The sequence below is a fragment of the Prionailurus bengalensis genome, chromosome A1 (assembly GCF_016509475.1).
Source record: "Prionailurus bengalensis isolate Pbe53 chromosome A1, Fcat_Pben_1.1_paternal_pri, whole genome shotgun sequence".
Lineage (NCBI taxonomy): Eukaryota > Metazoa > Chordata > Mammalia > Carnivora > Felidae > Prionailurus > Prionailurus bengalensis.
In genome coordinates, this window is record NC_057343.1 from 18,792,171 (window position 1) to 18,817,329 (window position 25,159).

At 44.3% G+C, this 25,159-nt stretch overlaps 1 protein-coding gene across 1 annotated transcript in view; it reads right to left on the reverse strand.

Annotated features, from left to right (window-relative positions):
• Window positions 1-21,387: 21,387 nt before the first annotated feature.
• The window catches only part of FOXO1 (forkhead box O1), a 97,362-nt gene continuing 93,590 nt past the window's right edge, over window positions 21,388-25,159 (reverse strand). Inside the window, exon 3 of the mRNA XM_043577866.1 lies at window positions 21,388-24,700. The gene's annotated coding sequence lies outside the window, so the exon portion shown is untranslated. The remainder of the gene's footprint in view (window positions 24,701-25,159) is intronic.

Here is a 25,159-nt window from a genome sequence, read left to right on the forward strand (position 1 = left end):
GAATGGCTAACATTAATAACTCAGGCAACAATAGATGTTGGCGAGGATGCGGAGGAAGAGGATCTCTTTTGTATTGCTGATGGGAATGCAAGCTGGTGCAGCCACTCTGGAAAACAGTATGGAGGTTCCTCAAAAAAACTAAAAATAGAACTACCCTACGACTCAGCAATTGCACTACTAGGCATTTATCCAAGGGATACAGGTGTGCTGTTTCGAAGGGACATATGCACCCCCATGCTTATAGCAGCACTATCAACAATAGCCAAAGTATGGAAAAAGCCCAAATGTCCATCGATGGATGAATGGATAAAGAAGATGTGGTATATGTACAATGGAGTATTACTCGGCAATCAAAAAGAATGAAATCTTGCCATTTGCAACTACGTGGATGGAACTGGAGGGTATTATGCTAAGGGAAATTAGTCAGTCAGAGAAGACAAAAATCATATGACTTCACTCATATGAGGACTTTAAGAGACAAAAGAGATGAACACAAGGGAAGGTAAACCAAAAATAATATAAAAACAGGGAGGGGGACAAAACAGAAAAGACTCATAAATATGGAGAACAAACTGAGGGTTACTGGAGGGGTTGTGGGAGGGGGGATGGGCTAAATGGGTAAGGGGCACTAAGGAATCTACTCCTGAAATCATTGTTGCACTATATGCTAACTAATTTGGATGTAAATTTAAAAAAATAATAAAATTAAAAAGATAAATAAATAGCATTAAATAAATGAATAGGGACACCTGGGTGGCTCAGTCAGTTAAGCATCCAACTTCGCTCAGGTCGTGATCTCAATGGTTCCTGAGTTCGAGCCCCATGTCAGGCTCTGTGACAGCTCAGAACCTGGAGCCTGCTTTGGATTCTGTGTCTCTCTCTCTCTGCCCCTCCCCCGCTCATGCTCTGTCTCTCTCTCTGTCAAAAATAAATAAACATTAAAAAAATTTTTTTTTGAAACACATCAACCAATCACAACATATGAGCCCTAATAAAATTCTGGTTCAAACAAACCATCAAAAATGTGTAAGTGTTTTAAGACTGGACTGTGTAGGGGCGCCTGGGTGGTGCAGTCAGTTAAGTGTCCGACTTCAGCCAGGTCACGATCTCGCGGTCCGTGAGTTCGAGCCCCGCGTCAGGCTCTGGGCTGATGGCTCGGAGCCTGGAGCTTGTTTCCGATTCTGTGTCTCCCTCTCTCTCTGCCCCTCCCCCGTTCATGCTCTGTCTCTCTCTGTCCCAAAAATAAATAAAAACGTTAAAAAAAAAAAATTAAAAAAAAAAAAAAAGACTGGACTGTGTGGATATCTGCACAACTGTCTAAATTTACTAACAATCAAATCGTATCTTTACAATAGGAGAAGTTTATAGTTTGTAAATCATACCCCAACAAAACTGAAAAAACAGTGTGTCAGATGGTCAGAGAAATAAGAACACTAATGGATAATAAACAATCATTGTTGATTTTTTAAGGCATGATAATCAGATTGCAGTTTTTTTAAAAAGAGTCCTTATGTTTTAGAGATTAATACTGAAGTATTTACAGACAATTGGAAACATGTGCTTCAGAATACCCTGGTGTGGTGTGAATGAGGGCTGTAGGTGTCACGGCTAGGCCATATGCACATGGGGCCATTATACTAGTCTACATTTGTGCCTGGTAGAAATGTTCTATGATAAAAAAAAGTGAGATATACACGGATGATTTGACAAACAAAACCAAACAGTGAGAAAGAGAGGATTTTTTTTTAATTTTTTTTTTTCAACGTTTATTTATTTTTGGGACAGAGAGAGACAGAGCATGAACAGGGGAGGGGTAGAGAGAGAGGGAGACACAGAATCGGAAACAGGCTCCAGGCTCTGAGCCATCAGCCCAGAGCCCGACACGGGGCTTGAACTCACGGACCGCGAGATCGTGACCTGGCTGAAGTCGGACGCTTAACCGACTGCGCCACCCAGGCGCCCCTGAGAGGATTTTAATGAATCCGTTCTGTATCCCTTAATTATTTCCTTCTTATCTCTCCACCTTTGATATTAATGCAAATGCCTTATGGCAAGTGCTGGCATATGAATAATAATACTGTAACTCAGGTCCCATATCTTCCAAACTGTATAAAGTGTGGGGCGGCTGCCTCCCACCCCAGGGATGTCACAACGAAAATGGAAAGCAACCACCAATAGATGGGTTTGACCCCATGATGAGAGCTGAACTTCTGAGCAATGATGTGATAATGTTTTAGTCGTGGGTTACGCGCCTCCCAGTGCACAGATGTCCTATCGTTTACTATAGTCTAACTGGTGAAGTGAGATCCTCAGTCCCATTAAATGACTTCTTCTTAGAGTAAATATTTTACCTTGTTTCGGGAAAGTCAGAGCATACACATCCGTGAATAACGTTACAGCCGGAAGATTCTGAGTAGAGGTGCGCTTTCCCTGCAAAATTTGGTCACCTAGCCCCGCCAAGTCCAAAGCTCTCACCATACCTCTGCATAATGGCTGCTTATTGGTTTATGGTTAGTTCTGTTCCAACGCCCTTTTCCCCCTGAATCCTGGATTCTCTGTTCCAGAATCATCAGTCCAGGAAAAACATCAGGCGATGCCATTCTATGTATAACACTGTTAGTATGTTAAGTCACCTGCACCGGCCAGGAGCTGCGTGAACCATGGCCTGGGTTGGGTTACACCTGTCAGGTGCATAATGGGCTTTTCTGTATCTGAACGTGAGCACCCAGTCACTTGCCCTTGACACTAGGCTTAGGAAAACCTCTAACGTTTCCTCTGGATTCATCTGAGTTAGGCAACACGGTACGGTGGTTAAAGAACACGGCCTTCATAGTTAAACCGGCTCTGTTCAACAAGCTGGAGTCGATTCTTAATGTTTCCTAATCCTCAGACTCCTTGTCAGGGAAATAGAAACAAAAAACACCTTCCTCTCAGGATTGATGCAGGGGTTAAATGAGATAATGCAGGTAACGCTTTTAGCACTGTGCCTGGCACAGAAGACATTTTAACCAAAACCAGTCACCATGATTGTTCCTGACACGGAGACTTGCAGGGATTGAACTGGAGACAGGCCTTGCAGCCTGTCTCACTGGCAAAAAAAAAAAAAAAAAAAAAAAAAAAAAAAAAAAAACTTGAAAATAAAGCACTTGGGCTGCTGGATGACCTGGCAGGGCACATGTCTGATGAACAGATTTTTCCAGGGATGATTCTGCAGTGGCAAAGCTGTTTAAAAGGGCTTCAAAAGCCAGCCGAGGTCTGTTGGAGCACATACCGCCCGCCCCTTCGGCCTTCAGAGTCCACAGTGCTAACCATCAGGCTTCAGAGCAGGCCTGGCGATGGAGAGGGTGCACTGGCCGGGGAGTCACACAGCCCTTCTCTGCCTCCTTGGCCTCCTCCTCTGCAAAGGAGCACCCCCCTCAATGAGAAGGTGGCTGTCCTCCGTGCCCGGCACAGGGCAGGGAGCTTACAGGCAACTGTGGTTTTTAAGCCTCGTGACAACCCCCCAAAAGAAGGCATTCATTATTATCCTATTTCGTCAGGGAGGAAAGAAGGGCTCAGCTCGTTGAAGGCGCCTGCCCGAGGTTGCGTAAGTTCGGCGAAGGAGCCAGGAGTTGACACAACACTGAGAACATCATCGAACCGTTCCTCTCTCCCGTCTCACTCGGCGCCCCGCCCTGGACGCAGAGAGGCCGAGAGACTGCCTGCCTGTGGGACACGATGTCTCAAGGGTCCACTAACCCCTCCGACCTCATGAATACCTATCACGGTTACACAGAGGAAGGGTAGCAGGGCCTGGCTCACCTCCCCGCCCCCCCCACAGTTTTGCTACCAGCTCTCCACGCAGGACCTAGCTGCACCGCGCACGAGGCGAGCAAGTGAAAACACCAGTCCCTCGTTCCCTGAAGATCCAGGGGAAATTCATTTGGCATCTAGGGATCAACTCCTGGGAGAAAAAATACGGCAATACATTTCAAGTCCGTTTCTTCAGAAAATTAATTAATGGAAGGGCTGCTCTCTCTTAGCAGAGTTTCCAGAACCGCATATGCAGACCGGTGAGAGCGGTGTGTCATTGCTTGAATTCCTTAAAGCCGCCGTAGTCTCAAGACTCCGGGTCCAAAAGTCCTGCAGTACCTGATGTACATCACAGCCGCTACACTTTATAGCTGCTGTCAGACTTTTCAAACATCAGCAGAGCCAAAAATCCCCCCAGCTAGCACTGCCCTGCTCCCCGAAATCACGGGCTACGGTTTCCATCACGCCTGGCCATAAAGTCCCATTTGGGCCTGTCATCCCAGGGAGCCATGTGACTGCAGGCACCTTCCCGGGCTGCCCTTGCCTCTTCCCTTGGGACAGAGCCTCTCGGCAGAAAGGCCACAGTCACTTGCTAACATGAGTCAGAAGTTCCCCAGATGTCCTGATGCCACTTGGGGGCAAGGGGAAAGAGGGACAGCAAATAGGCCCAGCGGGGGCTGTCTAGCCATGACATAAGAACCCAGCACATTTCTGAGGAGGAGCATTCATGCCTTTACACACACCTGGGGGAAGCTCCAGAGCCAGCATTTCCACCGGGAGGGACAGGAGTTGGGCCAAGCACCACACAACCCTGCAGGGCACTCCAGACGTCCAGCGAGCCCACAGAAGCTTCCCTGGCACCCGGGGCCCAGTGATCCCGTCACGCCAATGAGCTGGATCCCAGAAGGTGGGAGAGTCTGACGAGGCGCTGGTTTTCATTCTGAGCAGGTGAGGTTTCACATCACAGCAGGACTCTCCTTGCACTGCAGGACGCACAGTCCACACGACAGCCCTGTGACCACAGTGTTCACAGAATGAACGCCCCTGCGGGCTGGGAACCCTCCCCCGTGTCTCTGCACACGCTGGCCTCCCAGTCATCCGTTCCCTTACTGAGGCCTCGACCTCCACAGACGCCTTTAAAAGACACCAGCTGTTGGGGCGCCTGAGTGGCTCAGTCGGTTGAGCCCCGACTCTCGAGTTCAGCTCAGGTCATGACCTCACGGTTCCAGATATCGAGCCCAGCACCGGAAGCCGCGCCAACAGCGCGGAGCCCCCTTGAGATGCTCTCCCCCTCTCTCTGCCTCTCTCTCGCTCTGGCTCTCTCTCAAATTGAATCACCTTCAGAAAACTAAAACGCGCCATTTGTTCTCACACGCCTTGAGCCGCTCTTGAGGCAATGGGGATAGGTTCAGACGGCGTCCCGGATTCCGTCAGGGGGTGAGCTGCCCCGGTGCACAGCTAAGCCGTGTTCTCGGTGACGTCAGTCTGGCTTCCAGCTCCCCACACTCCTGCCGCACTGAGGGGCCTGGCCACTGCCATCCTTCTTTGAGGCTGCTGAGGTCCAACCCAACCTTCTGACGCTCACTCTTTCCCTGCCCCTTCGCGCCACTGTGCTTTGGTCCAGACCTTTAAAAGACCATCCACCTTAAAAGTCTCGCCCACCCTGTCCAAACCTGCATATCACAATTCTCCCCCCAGGCTTTGCGGCCCGGCCGAACGCTCCCCTGCCTGAGAAGACCCCCCTAATTCCCCGTCCTCACCCTCCAGTCCAGGGGCACACCTCACACCCCAGGGGTAGTTCATTCCGTCCTGGCGCCCCAGGGGGGATACACTAGGAACCAACTTTACTTCCAAACTCATGGCATTTACTTTTGACCCTTAGCTATTACACGCATATACTTCCGAAATCTTTCTTTTTTGAGATAATTGTAGACATACAGAAAAGCTGTGCTGGTAATACAAAGAGTTTTTGTACACACTTTATCCAACTTCCCCCAACATTAACACCTTATGTAGCTACAGTACAATAATCAAAACCAGGAAGTTAACACTGGTACAGTCCTATTACCTAACCCACAGGCTTTAATTTTGGTGGCTTTTCCCACCAATGTCCTTTTTCTCCATGACGAGACCCAATCCAGGGTCCTCTACTGCATTTAGTCATCAAAGTCTCCTTCCTGTCCTCTGATCTGTGATGTGAGTTGATGCTTTGGGAGCCGTACTGGTCAAGTATTTTATAAAACGTCTCTTAACCTGGGTCGGTCTGATGTCTTCTCACCACAAGACTGAGGTCGCTCGTTCTCAGCAAGAACACCACAGACAGGATGTGCCCTTCTCAGGATATCATGTCAGCAAATGCTGATGTCCACGGGTCTTATTACTGCTCATGTTAACCTTGATCGCTTGGCTAAGGTGGCATCCACCAGGATTCTCCACTATAATCTCGTTATGTTCCCCCTCTATAGTTAGAAAATATTTGGGGGAGATACTTTGAGGCTCTGCAGACATTCTGTTTTTCCTTAAACTTGTGCCCTCTAATTTACCATTCATCAGTGGATCTTCCTGCAACAATTATCACTATGATGTTCTAATGGTGACCTTTACTTCCCTCATTTCTTCCATATTTATTCATTAGAACTTTTCTGTAAAGAAAACTTGTCTCTCCTCCTCACATATTCATTTATTTCAGTCATTTACACTTGTCAGAATATTTATTTTATTTAAAAATTCATATTAGGGGTGCCTGGGTAGCTCAGTAGGTTAAGCATCTGACTCTTGATTTCAGCTCAGGTCATGATCTCACAGCTCATGAGTTCGAGCCCCACATCGGGCTCTGTGCTGACAGCATGGAACCTGCTTGGAATTCTCTCTCTCCCTCTCTCTCTGCCCCTCTCCTGCTTGCTCTCTCTCTCTCTCTCTCATGCACAAAGTAAATAAACATTTAAAAATAAATAAAATTTGGGGCACCTGGGTGGCTCAGTCAGTTGAGCATCTGACTTCAGCTCAGGTCATGATCTCACAGTTCATGGGTTCGAGTCCTGCATCGGGCTCTGTGCGGACAGCTCGGAGCCTGGAGCCTGCTTCGGATTCTGTGTCTCCCTCTCTCTCTGCCCCTCCCCTGCTCATGCTCTGTCTCTCTCTGTCTCTTGAAAAATAAATAAACGCTAAAAAAATTGTTTAAAAATAAATACAATTAATACTGAAATAATTATATTATGTATTACATCACAGAACATATAATTATAGTCTTCTATCATTATAAATCATGTATAATGTATTATACAGAAATTATATTAAATTATACAAATTATAGTAAATATAAATACTACCATTATTTTGTTGCTCAAATTGTTCTAGCTTTGGCTAGAACAGGCATTTGCGTTACAATGATTTGCTTTACTAAATTATAAGCTTTTGAAGAATCATGTCTTACTGGTTTTTTGTTCCCACAGCCCTCAACACAATGTCACAAATATAGTAGATTCTCGACAATACTACTTGATATTTTTACACATTTGTTTTTAAAATGCTTTCAGATCTATTATTGTTAAAAGAATGTATGCATGAATAATGACCAGCGTGTAATTCATGATTTCTGTGTATATCCCAAAGAGGTAGCTAAGTTGAACTCACTAAGGAACTCACATTTAATTTTTTTTTTTAACTTTTTTAATGTTTATTTATTCTTGAGAGAGAGAAAGTGAGAGAGACAGAGCACGAGCGGGAGAGGAGCAGAGAGAGAGGGAGACACAGAATCCAAAGCAGGCTCCAGGCTCCGAGGTGTCAGCACAGAGCCCAATGCGGGGCTCGAATCACGAGCCAGGAGATCATGACCTGAGCCGAAGTTGGAGGCTTGACCGGCTGAGCCACCCAGGCGCCCCTAGGAACTCAACTTTAATCTGCTTTTCCTTACGTGAGTCTACAGCCACTATTAGGCAAAATGCTTGGTCATTTAGGCTATGTCCCGTCACCACTTCTGCCACAGGCTAATTATGTTTCGATTTGTGTGTTTGTGTTTCAGATCAAGCTGAATTTCCCTTGTCTCTCCTCTGGCCTGGACGGTGCTGGTCTATTATCATACACTGAGATAGCTGTCTGAAGTGAACAGCCTCCTCTTAATATTTTTCTCACACACTCTTAATATCACTCTCCGTCACCAGACAAAAACTTCTTGAGCATGATACCCAGTCATGAGCACCGGGCCTCACTCGGCAAGACTGCAGCTCAGATCCGTGTGGGCAGGCTAACATGAAACATGTTGGTTGCCATGTACTTGGGAAGCCGTCTTGGAATGAGCTGCCCATTAGTAAACTTGGAGTGGCTTCAGATGAAAAACAGTTATCAAAAGCAGCAAGGCTGGGAAAGAATGGTGGGGTGGGGGAGGAGGCACTCTCCATCTTATTGACTGTATCAGGGGGAACAGTCACGAAACGCCAGTTTCTTTTATCCAGGAGGAGCCAAGAGGACTTTTGCTCACGTCCACTGCTTCATACCTGAGCCTGAAGAAAAGTAATGGGTGAGTTATCGTGTGTAAGTAGGGAGACCACATGACACATCCAGACCAGGACACGTTTGAAAGTCAAAGAGGATCCTGTTAGTAACTACCATAGGGTGACAAGTGTATGTTGAGGGTGTCCTGAGAAAACCAGGATGCATAACCATTCCATGGGAAACAGAATCCCTAGCTTAACACAATGGGGACTGGTAAGCTTTTATTAAATATGTGTGTGTCTTCAAACAGATGAACATAAGGGAAGGGAAACAAAAAGAATATAAAAACAGGGAGGGGGACAAAACAGAAGAGACTCATAAACATGGAGAACAAACTGAGGGTTCCTGGAGGGGTTGTGGGAGGGGGGATGGGCTAAATGGGTAAGGGGCACTAAGGAATCTACTCCCGAAATCATTGTTGCACTATATGCTAACTAATTGGGATGTAAATTTTAAAAAATAAAATTAAAAAAAAATGTGTGTGTCTTCAGGAAAGCCCACAGCAATCCTTGGTGAGGTTTTGAGGAAAAGCATATTGTTTTATAACTGAGTTAATGTGCAAAGGGATAGGAACCTCTGGGTATGTTTATGGAAGGGCATCAAGGGCCAGGAAACAGAAGGAGGCACAGGCAGCCCTAATACACGAAGACCAACCCCCTCCTCCAATCGAGACAGAGCGCAAACCCCTGCCTGTGAACCAGCTGAATGGTGTGTGTCCCTCCAAAAGGGACTGCTATGCAGCATGGCTCATTACTCTTTCAAATCTTAAACACTTTCTTCTTTCAAGTCAAAGCCAATTTTAAGTATTTTGTTTAATAGTTTCCTTCAGACATCTAGTCCCTTAGGTCATTTCCTTTTGAAAGACACAAAGCTACGAAGAAGGAAAAATGGGGACTCTCACCAGGGAGGGTGTGTTCTCTGGGATAGTGCTCTTCTATGTTTATTTGGAAGCAGTTACAAACCCCACCATCCACCCAAGCTGTCTCCATTTGGTCTGTAGTGGGAAACACCTCTTTGGCAACAAGTCATAATCCGGTATTATTTTTCCCATTCTACCAAGGAGGAAATGGAGCCTTTGTAAGGGTCAGATGATTTAGTTAAATTTCGGGCTGGAGTCAGTACGCAGCCAGAGTCGGGATTACTCATGCAGGAGCCGCAGTCCTCACCTTTAATGGGAATAGTCAACATCCTATTATAGGAGTGTGTATCCTGAATTCTTATTTTTTTCACACTGGGAAAGGCATCTCATGGTACCAATCTTTTCAAACCTAAAAAGTTAAAGGAGGAGGAAAGCCTTCCACATATCCATAGTGAAAGCAATGGCCTACAAGAAACCCACGTGGAAGATCAGAGGTCATTAGATAAATCTATTATTTTATGGTAGAAGCTAGGAGGATCTGAGTAATCATTTCTACCTTGGAGTATCTGATGAGCGACACACATTGAGCACTTAAGTTAGAACCTGCCCCCAAAAGTGCTCAGCAGAGAGTGATTATTACTGCTATTGCTGTAAATATTAATAAGGAACAGCTTCACTCTAATGCTATGGGGAAAACTGAAAACGGGTGATACAAAGTAGGTTAGTGGCCTGCTAAAACCATCAACATCCCTGGGATCGTTCCAGGTAAAGTCCATTGGGCACCCACATAGTTGTTTCCCTTCATAGTTGGTCTCTTCATTATTTTCAACTAATGTATTTCAAGGAGATGATACAATTTCACCATTTTTATAACCCTAATGAAATAAGCATGATAACAATAATGATCAGTGGCTGCTAACACCATAGAGAAGAGATACAACAAACATCATGTACTTCCCACCCTATATATTCACAGAATACTATGATGCCCTCTTTACAAAAAATGAACCCGAATATGATCACAACTCTAGATCTAACTACTAAATTTCAGGATACCCAGGGGATGAGAAATATATTAAAAGATCCCATGAAGATACAATCTGCAAAATCCAAACCATGGGATACTTTACAAGACAAATGACCCAGTTTCTTCAACAGAGTGAAAAAAAAAAAAAAAGACAAGATACATAAATTAAGAGAGACTCTTAGAGACATATCAAAATATCAATATGTGAATGTTATCTGGATTCTCATTCGAATTTTAAAAAACTATAAGAAGTTAGAAAATACTTGAGAAAATTTTAATATTGTGCTGACTGGGTCCTTAATATTATGATTGTTTTATTCTTTATGTGTGATGATGGTATTGCCATTATGATTTTGTTGTGGTTATTTTAGCTCTTGGTCCTATAGATAAAAAATAAAATTATTATTAGATGAAAACATAAGAAAATACAGGGGTGGGTAAAAATTTCTTGGTGAAGACACAGAAGGCACAAACCATAAAGGAAAAAAATTAATAAGCTGGACTTAAAAGTACTATTTATCAAAAGACACTATCAAGAAAATAAGTAGCAGGCTGAGAGAAAATATGTGCTACACCTATATCTGGAAAAATACAAAAGTAGATGATAGACAAGTAGAAAAATACCTATATCTTGTATCCGCAATATATAATATATGTCACATATCATATATCATATATAAAGACTTCCTACAACTCAATAATAAAAAGACAAACAACCCAATCAAAAAAAATGAGTAATACTTGAATAGACACTTCACAAAAGATGTACAAAAGGCCTGTAAGCACAAGAAAAGGGTTCACCATCATTAATCATCAGAGAAATGCAAATTCAAATTATGATGAGATACCACTATACTATAAGCAACAGAATGGTTAAAAGAAAAAAGATGAGGAGCGCTTGGGTGGCTCAGTTGGCTAAGCGTCCAACTTCGGCTCAGGTCATGATCTGGCGGTCTGTGAGTTCGAGCCCCACATTGGGCTCAGTGCTGTCAGCACAGAGTCTGCTTGGGATTCTCTGTCTCCCTCTCTCTCTGCCCCTCCCACACTGGCGCTCTCTCTCTCAAAAATAAATTTAGGGGCGCCTGGGTGGCGCAGTCGGTTAAGCGTCCGACTTCAGCCAGGTCACGATCTCGCGGTCCGTGAGTTCGAGCCCCGCATCAGGCTCTGGGCTGATGGCTCAGAGCCTGGAGCCTGTTTCCGATTCTGTGTCTCCCTCTCTCTCTACCCCTCCCCTGTTCATGCTCTGTCTCTCTCTGTCCCAAAAATAAATAAACGTTGAAAAAAAAAATTAAAAAAAAAATAATAATAAATTTAAAAATTTTTAAGAAAAAATGAAAAAGGTGAAAAATACTACATTTTGGAGAGGATGGGGAACAATCAGAACTGTCAGACATTGCTGGTGGAAGTGTAAAATGGGACAACCACTACGGAAAACCACTGGCATTTTCTTAAACAGGTAAACATACCCATGACCCTGCAATCCCAGTCCTAGGTATTTACTCAAGTGAAATAAAAATATATGTCTAGAGACACCGCTTTACTCACACTAGTCAAAAACTGAAAACAGCACAGAACAACAGAAGAATGGATCGACCAGTTAGCATATCTATACAATGGAACACTATCAAGAATACAAAGGACCAAAATACTGATACAAACAACGACATGGCTGAATCTCAAAAATAATACACTAAGTGAACTAAGCCAGGAGCTACAAAGTACAGAATTATGATCTCACTTATATGAAATTCTCAAATAGGCAAAAATTACCAGTAGCAATAAAAATCAGATCAATGGTTGCTTCTCAACGCAGGGAAATGACTGAGAAGGGGCACGAAGGGACGGGAAGATAAAAACGTGATGTACCTTGACATGAAGTTGTCAAACCGAATGGTTTGAACGATCTGAATGTATGTAAGTTACAGGTCAATAAAAATACTTTAAAACTTAAAAGAATCCTTCCCTATATAATTAGATAGATATACATTTTAAACAGGTGAAATTATGTGCTGTATGGAGTTTTTTTCAAAATAACCCAGTGTTATTAAGGGTGGGTGTGTAGAAAACAAGTCTGGCCATGAGTTGATCATTGTTCAACCCAGGTGATGCATACGCGGAGGACCATTGTACTTTTTATTCTCTCTGCTTTTGTTTACGTTGGAAATTTTCCATGACAAAGAGTTGGGGTGGGGGAGTGAGGGACAGAAGGAAAGAGAGGTGAAGGGAGGGAGAGTCCAACACCAAGATCTGTGTCAACAGTCCTGAGGACATCTCTGAACACCAACGTGGCTCAATCACACGTATTGCTTGTGATGACCCTGCCTCATCAGAAAAGGTCAAACAGAACTGGATAGGTTCTTTTTGCAACAGGAGATTTATGTCCTACTTTTGGGGACACTCTTCAAACAAACTAGAAAAAGTCCAGGCAGCCATAGGGGCGGCAGCTTCCAGTGACCCGGAATGTTCCCTTGTATGGAACAGACCTCAGCCTGAGGACACCACCCAGATGAAGTTGTCAGTGCATCATCATGATGGGGTGTCAGACCCTGCCCCAGGGCTGCTCACACTGTGGCCCTTGCTCCTCACCAGGGCTTTGGAAGAGAGGCTCCCTACCCTGGAGCTGCAGCAGACCCAGCCCAGGAGCAAGGAACTGCTGGCCCAGCCTGGGCCACTGTGGTCTGTATGGTAGCCCATCTTAGCCACACCAACTGGGTCCAGCTTACGTTCCTTCAGAGATTTTGCAAGATGAGCTGTTTCTCTCCTACAGCTATATATATATATATATATATATATATATATATATATATATATATATTTTTTTTTTTTTTTTTTTTTCCCCCCAAAGCCTCATTTTCAATGGAAAACAGATCCTTCACGGACTAGGTTATTTTCCTCAGACCTGGAAGCATTTAGCTCAACCATGCGGTCACTCTGGATCAAATCGGCTGTGTCTCCAGGTCTGTCTCTTGGTTCAAGCTGCTTGAAAGCCGCTCTACAGCGTTATTCAGGGATAGAGCCTCATGCTGGTGAGAGGCCGAACCAGGCCTTGACTCGTAAACACTAGAGGACAGGGGCCAGTCTGGTCAACCCATTTACCCAGCACTCACCACAGGTTAGGCAGATAATAAAACCTTTGATGGATGATGGACATTTTAGTTTCAGGGTCTGTTATCAGCTCAGTATTTTTCTGATCCAAGTAGCCTATTTTTAAAGAATACTTCATGACGTCTTTCTGGTAAAGTCAACCTGATTCCGCAGCTGAAGACAGTAGGAGACTTTGAGCCTCATGAGGGTGGCTGACAGGTCTGTCCCTGTCCCGTTCACCACACAGGGCTTCCCTAGCACTCTACAGAGGGCCTGAGACATGGGATATAACTAATTTTATCGGATGGAAAATGAATGAATACCAATAATACCAATGAATATTACAGCAACTTCATAGACTGGTGGTGGTTCCCAAACAGCACTGTTCATACACATCACCTGGAATAGTTAAAATGCAGATTTCTCGGCCATCACACCCCCACTACAGATTCTGAGCCCACAGTTCTGGGAAAGAGCCCCAGAAGTGGCACTTCTCCAAATCTTTCCAAATAATTCTGCTGCCCACAGTCAGTAGCTCCCCCTCTCAGTAATGCTGTGTCTCACGTCGGCAGGTTTCCTCAGGGTCTCCACTAACAAAACTCCCCTACCAGGGGGACATTTTCCCCTAGTCCAGGCTCCATATACAGTGGGTTTGCTCTGCTTTTAAATAATTTTTTTAGATTATTTTTATTGTTTTTATTTATTTTTAAGTTTATTTATTTATTTTGAGAGAGAGAGAGAGAGAGGAAGGGGCAGAGAGAGGAAGACAGAGGATCCCAAGCAGGCTCTGCACTGTCAGTACAGGTCCCAAGGTGGGGCTCGAACCCACAAACTGTCAGATCATGACCTGAGCTGAAGTCAGAGGCCTAACCGACTGAGCTGCCCAGGTACCCCATTTTTATTTTTATTTGTAATCTCTACCCCCCATGTGGGGCTCAGACTCACAATCCCGAGATCAAGAATAGCATACTCCACTGACTGAGCCGGCCAGGTGCCCCTCTGCTCTTTTTAATTCAAAGGGAAGCAAAGGAACCTACATTGGCAGATGCTGGGGATCCTCGGATGGAAGGTACTACAAATGCTAAGTGCTACTAAGCTCACAAAACCTTCTGAAAACAAGCCTTTCCTAATAACCCATCCACTTTTCTTAATTATAGTTTTTCTTCCACAAGTCTTAGAAATGTCCTGGAAACACACACACATACACACACACACACACACACACACATTGGCTCAGTTCGCAGAGAAATACTCAATTCCAACACTTTCTTTGTGCCAGTGAATGACTAGCACTGCTACGTTCAAACATTTCATATTTGGGACTTCTATTCTCTGGAATCTCAAAGATGACAGAAGACCTCCCCCTGTCACTCACGTTGGCAAGCTCACCCTCCAGTGGCACACCGGCAGCTCCCTTCCCAAGCAGGGACAATTAAGACAAAGGCATGCTTCATTTCAAGACGTTTAGGTCAACCAGCATCTTTGGGACCCATAGCTGATCCAAACTTCTTTCTGCTGTCAACTATATTAAGAAATTCTAACCCTGGAGGGAGTATTATTGTCCATAATAAAGACCGAATTTTCATTCACTCAATTCAGATCTGTTTCTCCGACACTCAGATCCAGGAGGGGGAAGATGGCTGGGTGTTGAGCCAACTCTTTCAGCAAAGGAAGGTAACTCAGACTCCAAAAGTATTACACAACAGAATGCCCAGTCCTGGAAACATTCCGAAGCCTTTTTTTAGTTACCCAGAAATGACAAAGGAAATTATTTACTCCAGGAAGGTTTGCAGATTGGTGTGGCCGCAAGATCCAAGAATGCATTTTTCTTATGTCTTCCTCCCTAGCCCTACTCTTGCCAGTGACCAAGTGACAGCAGAATTATTGCTCGTCATCTATTTTTTTAATCATGTGATTTTCTCACAAGAGACAAGGACAATTGTTGTTTCCAAAAAAAAAGGCACATGATGGTTACATGAGATTCCATACAGCTGTTAAATGCTTCCAGCCTGTCTTATTCAGGGTTTTGAAAATTATTCATGCTTTTAATGGAATATCAATTATTTAAGACAGAAAAAAAAGAAGTCAGAAGGGAAATGGAACCTTAAAGAGAACACTAATTAAAAGTGTAGCACAGAGGGCTTGAAGCATTTTGAGATCTCCTAAGATATATTTACAGGGAAAAATGACATTTTCTATTCAGGGTATGTTTTAGCCCAACTTCACCAGGATTTCTAAACAAAATTGCCTGACTTCAGGAAATGTCTCCCTTTTACCAAGTCATTGTTTCGGTGTGGTGAACTGAAGTAGGAGAAACTTTTTGTCTCGTAAGGGAGAAAAGTACCTTCCTTTCAAAATATTTTGTTTGAAAAATATCTGAAGAGGTCCGATTAATTTCAAAATGATATTCTTAAAACTCAGAACGCAAAAGCCCCACGTTTTATCCAATTCCATTTGGTAGGGGAGAAGTAGAGGCAGCCCAATGACACAAGACTTAAGGCAAAAATTACAAATGACAGTGTTTCTTTCTTTTCCAGGTGAGGTTCTGTGAAAACAAATTAGCAACTAAGGGGTGAGCAGTTGGCCTCTCCCCCTCCTCCCCCCCCCTCCCGTTTTTTTAAACTGAGAGAATCTGACTTTTAGGATTAGCACAACCTGTTTCCACGGCATGCAACTCTTCCTGGGGGTGGGCCGATGAACTGGCATTACGTTCTCAATGGCAATTTTGGAGGTGGGTGCCGTGAGGAAAACCAATCATCTCTTACAGGCATTTCGTCATTGGTCATAGCCCGTCTCTCGCCTTTGAGCTTCCCTTGGTTGAAGAAAGCAAATAGCACCTCCAGACTTGTCAAAATACCTTGGACTTCTGGGTCTGCTTTTAATTTGTTGGAATGTTGGCAGACGCAGACTGGCTCATGAAAGAACGCCTTTGGCTGTGTCCAGTGGTCAAGTGCGCAGGCCAGTTGCTTTAGGCTCACTGGGAGCTTGGTGATGGCCCAAGTCAGTCAAGGCCTGGTGCTGAACTTGTCCGTAGGATGGCTACAGGCCTGCCTCAGGAGGGCTACTGAGGATTATTATTATTCAGCTAGAGCTCAACACAGCCACATGTGTGTATTGGGGAAAGGAGCCCTGAAACTCAGCTAGCCCACCTGTTCAAGTCACTCCTCTGATAGGAGAGGGTGGGGAGGGCTTGAAGGGTAGGGAAGGGAAGGCTTTGAGCTGTACCTTGGTTAATAAGGAAAGGAAAAGGACATTCCCGATTAACAAACCTTCCAGCAGGTGAAAAGGCTGGTGGAGAAAGGCAGGAGAAGGAAAGAAAGGCTGGGAAGGACCTTACATGCTTGAGATTAAACTATGACCTTCTGGCCCAAGGAAGCTTCTCCCGGGGGCAGGGCCCCTGAGGGCTCTCACCCACGGGGGTCCCTTGGTACAACCATTGTGAAGTGAGAGCTCCAGGAAGTAAAAACCAAGCAGCGGTTATTCACTGGTGGAGTGAACATACAATCAACTGCCCAAACCTGAACCCTTCGGAGTGATAAGAGCAGCACTAACAATTACTATGGGCACAAGTTGCCCTAACCTGTCTTGGGCAAACCAGAATGTTTGGTCACCCCAATTTCGCGAGCTCTGTGTGCCAGGCGTGGTGATGGGGTCTTCACTCGGGCCATTGAATTTCCCCCACTCATTCCAGTAAGTAGACCCCTGGGTGACAACCCTTGAGGGGTCTCAAACCAGAACTGGAATCCTTCCGCCTTCCACTTCCAGCTCCAGAATCTTTTTCTTCCAAGTTTAAAAACCCTGTTTTGATGCTTGGGGCATCTAGCCACTCTATCGTGTACCTTCCCAGCCACTGATCCAGCTGTTACCTGCCTCCCGTTTCCTCCCCAAAGTTACATGCTTTGGCCCTGGAATTTGAGACTGCCACTGCACCCAGGTCCTGCTGCTGCCCCTCTCGTTGGCTCGGAGTCTAATGTGCACGCCCCACGTGACCACCAGGCTTCATCTCCCCTGACCTCTTCCACTGCTGGGGCCAGTACCTCACTGCCACTCAGTCACCCACTGTGCTGACCACACCCTGGGCCTCACAACTTCCTGTTCTCCGTCTCCCCTATTCCCATTCTACCCATTTGTTCTAGGTCACCCAAACCTCCGGTCCTCTGGTGCCTTTATGACACTGTCAGTGGTGTGCTGGTCAATATTTAACCCGCTCTTTGGAGAAGTTAATATATGCCTGGATAGACGTAAGTTTATGATGAATTTACCACCATGAAGGATGTGTAGCATTCAATTCACACATAATAAAATATGCCATCCTCTCTACTGTAAGTTCTATCAGGCCAATTGATTCTCCCAAAATGCTTTCATAGGCTGTTGCCAAACTCTTTTACTTGGAGCCAACATATCATGGCGACTCGGCCAGGATTTGATGAATGGATTTCCATCCCAGTCGACTCCTTTCTCAGTAAGTTTATTCGCTCAGCAAATTTAACTGGTATGACTTACCGTGAAACCTTTTCTCACCCTCATTCAAATTATATTCATTAAACTGAAACTGTGTTCAGCTTCAGCAGAGCAGTAGCAGGCCATTAAACAATAATCCCACCAGACAGAGACAGGTAACATAAATACCTCAAGGGCAGACGAGAGTACACTGTCGTACATTAGGACAAAAGTCGTTAGTGATGAGTTCTGAGCATTTACTACCTTCTTCTCAATATGAATCCATAGTAAGTTTATCTAATCTGATTGTGAACAATGGTGGTATTTAAAATCGGCTCTCAAACTTCTGGCAAATTTAACCATCAATTCTCATGAACCAGGAGATCAGGCTCCTGGCACATCACTGTGGCCTCCTCAACATCAGGCTTCTCCTCTCTGCCCTTCTCCCCAGCACACAAAGGCATGGCCTAAAAGGGGCACATGGCGTTGGGGGCCTCCACGGTCTACTGATAGCACACGACCAGGGTGAGGTCAAAGTCAAGAAGCCTAAAATGTTTTTAAATTTTCTCAGTACGGGTCCATGGAGAACTTCGTGGGAAACCATGATCACAGGTAGTTTGTACTGGTCACATTACAGGTTTACAACCTACTAAGCACTTCTGGAGTTACCAAGAAAAGAAAAAGTACGGGTCTGGCCAACTGTCCACACTCCCCTGCTGAAGAGAGAGAAGAGTGCAAATAAAAATGCAGAGAGAGGATGGAAATGAACCCAGTGGCTCTCCCACTCATCCTGCAGGAAATGCTGACTGTCCAGAAGCCCCATTAAGGAAACAAATCCCCAAAGCCTACTATTACCTACACTGACACCAACTCACATGTACAAGGTCTTTCTCCCGGACACAGGAAGCCATCTGCAGACATTACCTCATCCTCTAATCCTCGCATCAAACCTGGAAGGCAGGTGGTAGAAGGTATCCTCAACTTTCCTTATCTACAGGCCAATCGCTGCCCACACATCAGAGCAGATCGCATTCTGCAGGCGTAAGTGTCCTGAAACCAGCACGAACCAAGCAATGGGCACTTCTGCTCATGTTCTGCAACCAGGCACTGAAAAGCAGAATGGACCTCCTGTCTATCCCAATACATCAGAGGGAAAGAAAACTTGGGTTTAAAATGGGCCACTGTGAGCTCAATTCTACGCAGCGATCTCCGCTAAGGTCATCCAGCCACTTCCCTACGGTTACAGTCCCAAGGATGTTTGCAGCAACTCTAGCAGTACAAAAACCCAACACGGCTCCCAGGCTACCATCTGCCACTTTGAAGTTTCATGGCAATTCTGAACAGTTGTTCACGGAGGGAATGAGACGGAAAGAATGAGTGACTTAGCCCTCACAAAGCTGCCCTCTCTCTTCCTGGAGGAGGTAAATCCCTGCTTTCCACCAGTGGTTTCCAGTGCAAACTTCTTGCACTTTTCGAAGACACCAACGTGGTAAAGGTACTGATGCCAAGAAATTGCATTTAGCCTTTTGAGTCCATGGGAGACTGGGAGGCAGGGAGGCAGGGGTAGGGGAGCAGATACTTTCCTGCCACCAGTCAAGCTGAGAAAAGTTGGCCCTGATCTCCTTTCCTTCCTTCTTCCTGTAACAGCCACATACTCTCAGCGTGGCGCTTCCCCCTCTCACAGCCATACTGCTAAAGCCAGGCGTCCGCATAAGAAAGCCTCCTCCCCCCAGCCACCTGCAGTAACTAAAAGTTCTCTTGAACTTCTGGATGTCCGTGCCACTCTGTAGGTTCCTCTAGTCAAAGCATCCAGACACCTTCGGCTCACACCTCAGCTGTCCCCATTTCACATCCGGTTTCCTGATCCATCACCCGCTACACCAAGGGGACTCCTTGGCCTTCTTATACTCCCACCAGCTTACATACCTCCCTCCCTTTCCATCCCACAGAAATGTCACTCGTTTTCCAGTTTAAGTAACCGGAAAACATCCTCGAGTCTGTGTACACAAGTTATCACCAGTGTCATTTTTACACCAATAATGAAATAGCAAAATTGACCTAAGGACACCTAGGACTACACCCCCTTTTAGAGGTCATGGCCCAACCCAGCTGCAGGTTCATGGGCCTGTAATGAGCACTAACAGATGATAAAAAGTTCAACGTGTATGCGATGGCGTCTAACTCAGAGACTGCCACTTAGTGCAGATACATGTCTGAGAGCAGTACTCCACCCACCTAACCACACCAACCAGTGTACGTTTAGCCAGCACCTGTTAGGGGTCTGCTCAAACATGAAGAAACGGGAGCTAGGGCAGAGTCCCTCAGTGTGGCAGGCTCGGTGGCCAAGAAACAATCCTAGGTACACATCCCGATTCTAGTGTCGGCGGCCTGGTCACAGCAAGGACCTATATGCCACCAAAGAAGTTTCTCCTTTTACGTTAAGCACTGAGCTCCAGCCCAGGATTCTGTCTGCGAAATCTTCCTGCTGAGTTGCTTCCTCTTATCAAGTGATGTTAAACCTTGGGAACTGGTCCCGATACGTGACATCAGATACACGATTCTGTGTATGTGTATGGAGGGCTATGAAAGGAGCCTGCCGGCTTGAGTCCTGGTGGTACAATCAGGGCATTTTTCTGCACGTGGGCTAGGTGCATGAGCCCCAGGGTCTGGGAGAAGATGCCTTTCTTTATCTGCTCTATGCTCTAGGCTATCACGTGTTTTAAAGAAAGGGTTCTATTTGCTGGAAGGAAGGGGAAACAAACAAACCCTGAAAAGCTAGACTGACCTTCTGGTGTCTAAACAGATAAACATTAGAATAACCTATTTCCTTGTTGCTACTCTAACCCATTCATTCACTTGCCTTGTAACTGAGTCAGAAGCAAGGAGACCGGGCTTTTCCTGGTTTGAAAATGCGTTTTAGGGGCGCCTGGGTGGCTCAGTTGGCTGAGCATCCAACTTCGGCTCAGGTCATGATCTTGTGCTTTGTGAGTTCCAGCCCTGTGTCAGACTCTGCTGACAGCTCAGAGCCTGGATGCCTGCTTCGGAATCTGTGACTCCCTCTCTCTCTCTGCCTTTCTTCTGCTCATGCTGTCTCTCAAAAAATAAATACATGCTAAAAAAAATTTTTTTTAGTGCATTTTAACCATGTTAATCTAATCCTAGCTCATTCCTCAGGCACTTTCTGAAAAAAAGAAAAGTAAAACATATAAACCTCCAATCTGTGCCCACTTAAAGGAGGACACAATCCTCCCTCCCCCTTCGGCAAGGTGTGTGAGGTAGGGACGCGCACGGCCCTGGAAAGCCACTGCTCCCCGCACACCCGCTAGTGCTCAGTGCCCTCCTAACTTGCCCTTCAAGTGTTTTTCCCTTTAGCATGGTCCGTCTGGCATGAGATTTAATATGCCTAGGAATTATTGCACAGGATGTCGTCGCAGACATTCCGAAGATGCGGTACTCCCGAGTTGTTCCTTATCAGGGATCTTACTTGTTCTTCAACTCTCGGGACTTCGCTCTCAGATGGACTGTTTCCTCCCCAACCCACCCCCGCCCCCCAAAGGAAATACCAGATTTGAAGAAACCATGGCACTGTGGCTGACAAGGCTTAACTTAAGGTAAACATTAAAAAACAATAACAAAACACTAATAAAGAGCTTGTTCTGCACAATTAGGAAAGAAAGACGCCAAACCATTGAAACAGAATTTATGTACATTTATGGCTTTATACAATAATAGCAAAGATTGTTCTTGTGTCTGTAAGTACATCAGCATCATCAGGCACTTCTCAGAGAGTATCGGAACAGGAACGTGGAATCTGTGCTGTTACTGAACTCGAGTAGTGAAATGCGGGGGGGATGTGACCGCATCCCGACAGGACTCCGGTGGCCACGCCTGGCCACACTGCCAGGCCGTGCACACCACCCTCAAGGAGGAGGCCAGGAGTAATGCGAGGCTGTTTTGTTTGCATAAACCACACTGCCTTTTTTTAATGAACAATTAACTCCCAGACCAAAACCACAAGAGAAACTTCTCATTTAAAAGTCAGTTATAAATTAAGAACTCGTAAGAGCTGAGTGTGAGAGTTTCAAGTAAGTCTGGGGGGAGGGAGGGAGGTGTTGGTAACATATACCCAGCAGTTGAACGTGTCCAAATTGTATACCTTTGGAAAACTTTTTTTTTTTCCATTTCAAGTGTCCTTCTCCTCTTCTCAGTATGCTCCATTGATTTACTGCCCACTGGGATACAACATTTGCTAATTAATTTAGACTTTGTCAGTTTGTCGAAGCAGAACTTTGCAAGTAATACATCTAATTACCTAAATATATTCCATACATCTATATTACGGAAACAATACTTTATATTTAAAATATCAGAATAGCTCTATAATACAATATGCTTTTAATAACAGTACAAACCAGAGGAAATAAATCAAACAAGGCTGCATAGGTGATATCATTTGCACATTTCACAAAGCAATCATGTACAATAACTGATATACTAATTACTCAAGAAAGTCAGTATTCGTACAGAAAAAGTATTACCAGAGGTCACATAATGTTTGTTTTCAAAATAGACAAGGTGCCTTTCACTGGACTTCACTGTACCCCAGAGAGATACTCAAGATTCATGAGAATTTCAACACAAAAATCTGCAGGAAAAAAAAAAAAAAGAGGTATTTACACAGACTCAGGAGGAAGAAACATCTTTTTAAAAGTTACTCTAGGATGTAATAAGATTTTAAGAGTGATTTCTGCTGGAGTTGCCTCTTTAATGAACAAACAGGGGCTCTGAGGCTCACCATGTGATGGCATAGGAGGAGGAGGAAAGAAGCTGGACACAGTAGAGAACCCAAGTACTCTGGCACCAACAAGTTCTACTACATATGCAGAAGGCACTGCTTAGAGGAACTAGGGTTTCCAAAACCAGACATATTTTGGAGTGGCTAGCAGTAAGGATGGTTGGACAGGTGGCTGTTTAATGAACTTTCAAGACAGTAGAAGTCACAGTGGGAAGCTTACAACAGAGCTGGCCTCCTATAGGAAATCTTTCAGGAACACTTGTGTTCTCGTTAAACATGTAGGAAAGACCAAGCCAACAGATCGGCAATTCACATGCAAGACAAAGCAAGTGTGATCTGGGCTAAGTACACAGAAAGAAATCAGAGCCTTCTCAAGAAGGCAAGAGGAACATTTTTGTGCACCTGCTCCTTTTATTGTGCTGACTTAGGGCATTCCACAAGACTTGAAAATACTGACGGATGCAAAGCCAATTAACCTAGTCTGTCAGTTACAGGTAATTGCAAAATATTAAAACATAATGATGCAGCATTGTAGTTTAGGTTGCTAAAGGCTAAGGAAATTCTCCAATTCTAACTTACCATAAGAGGTTTTACAATAAATTCAAATATACAACCTACAGCTGGTTTGTTGGCTTTCAAATTAATTGCCCCAATTTTTAAACAAGCTCTAGTCCATTTGGTAGCCATCTGCACTCAGGGACACAAAGCATTCTGCAAATCACTGAAGTCCTATTTTAAATTTTCCTCCTTCCACCTAAATTTCCACAGTGTGCTAAGTAATCTGCAGGACAGAAGGGAGAGAGGAATGAAGTGTGAGTCTTAACATAATCCTTCAAGGCAGAGCTATCAAACCAACCTCCACCTAGACCAAAATAAGAGCACAGAAATAGGAGGGAAAACATTTGCCGAAGCTCAACTCCAAAAGGTTAAGTTGATCCAAACTCCCAGTTTGAGAGAGGAGCATGGTTTTAGACTCGGGTCTCCCTTTCTGATCTACAAACATCACGAGGCCCCTCAGGAGTCCCTGAAACACCGTGCACTTAGTTCACGGGATAATAGGAGCAGATGGAATTTCTTTAAAACACATACATAAAAGCTTACTAAGTTCTCCTAAACATGAAACGCAAAATGTCCATAACTAACCATCACTCTCCTGCCAGAACAGAGCCAGAAACGTGGAGTATGCAAGTACTAATTACAATGATTTTAAGATTAGTCAGAAACAACACCAAGTAGCATCCCCAAGTGTACAAACCAGTTAAACACGTATAAAATTAGTACTAATCCAGTTAGAAATACAAAATGAAAATTATGGATGCTGCCTCAAATATCTGGGATTCCACAAATTTACAAGCAGACTATGTAACAAAGTAGACTCTAGTTTTAAGAAAACATTACAGTTCAATATCTATTCCAAAAATGTCCCAACGATAACATCAAAAATCATTTATCTGGAAATTAGAACCATTTAAATGTTTGTACAAATTTGCAAATAACAAAATAAACAAACAAAAAAATAGAAAAGACCTGTACAAGGCTGGCATTTAATCTAATTTTTCCCCCGAAGGTGTCTGACAAGTCCATTAATTCAGCAGATTGGTAACAGGCTATTGGTTCTCATGTGAAGTGGCCATGTGAACAGGCCCAAAGCTGTCCCTTGGAGGCGCAGGATGGAGAGCTTGGTTCTCTGTGGTTCGTCTGTTCAGCAGAACACAGGTGGTACAAACAAAAGTTTAACTTATCAAAGACATGAGACCATCACAGTATTACAAAAAGAGTATAAACTTTCCTTGGACCAAATGGATATTTTTTAAAAAACAACAACAACAACAACAACAACAACAACAAAAACACACACAAATACAGTTCTGTCGCTACTGCTTATGTACAAAACTTGAAAGCACACCAGGATCTGAATGTCTTTTCTGCAATTATATGGTGTAGTGAGTTTGGCACTTCATTGTAATGAAATTTCCAATGGCACAGTCCTTATCTACAGCGGCACATAACCTGCAAACATCGGGCAAACATCCTGTACAGGAAAAGTGTCTTCGCTGCCAAGTCTGACGAAAGGAAAAAAGAAATTCGTTTTTTGTTTGTGTTTTTTTTGTTTTTTTTAATCAAGAAAACGAAAAGGAGGGGTGAAGGACATCTTTGGACTGCTTCTCTCAGTTCCTGCTGTCAGACAGTCTGAAGTACTTTTAAGTGTAGCCTAGAAAAAACACACAATGAAAATACAGCCGAATTAAAATCAATTTGATTTAACGTATTAGAGTGACAGACATACTTGGGGGGGGGGGGGGAATGGGAGAAACTAGAGCTTTCTCAAACAGCTCTGAAATCTTTCAATGGGGAAAATTCCACTTATAAAAAAAAACCTGCAGCATTTGATTTGTATCAAACGTATTCATTTATTGAAGAGTTACTAAAAAGATGCAGCCATCTAACTGTCAAAAGAAATCTTTAAAGCAGTCAGAGGAAAATTCCTTATGCTTAAGCTCAAAGAAAAAAAAATTATAAGCTGAAAAAAGGGCAAAGAAAGAATGATAAAAGATGCCTCTCTGCAAGGAACAGCCAGCTGACATCAGGAAAAGTCCCAACCATGGAAGATATGTGGCAAGTTACCGTGTTCCTCTCTTTTAAGTCCTGGCTTCAGAAGGTCTTTTGACAC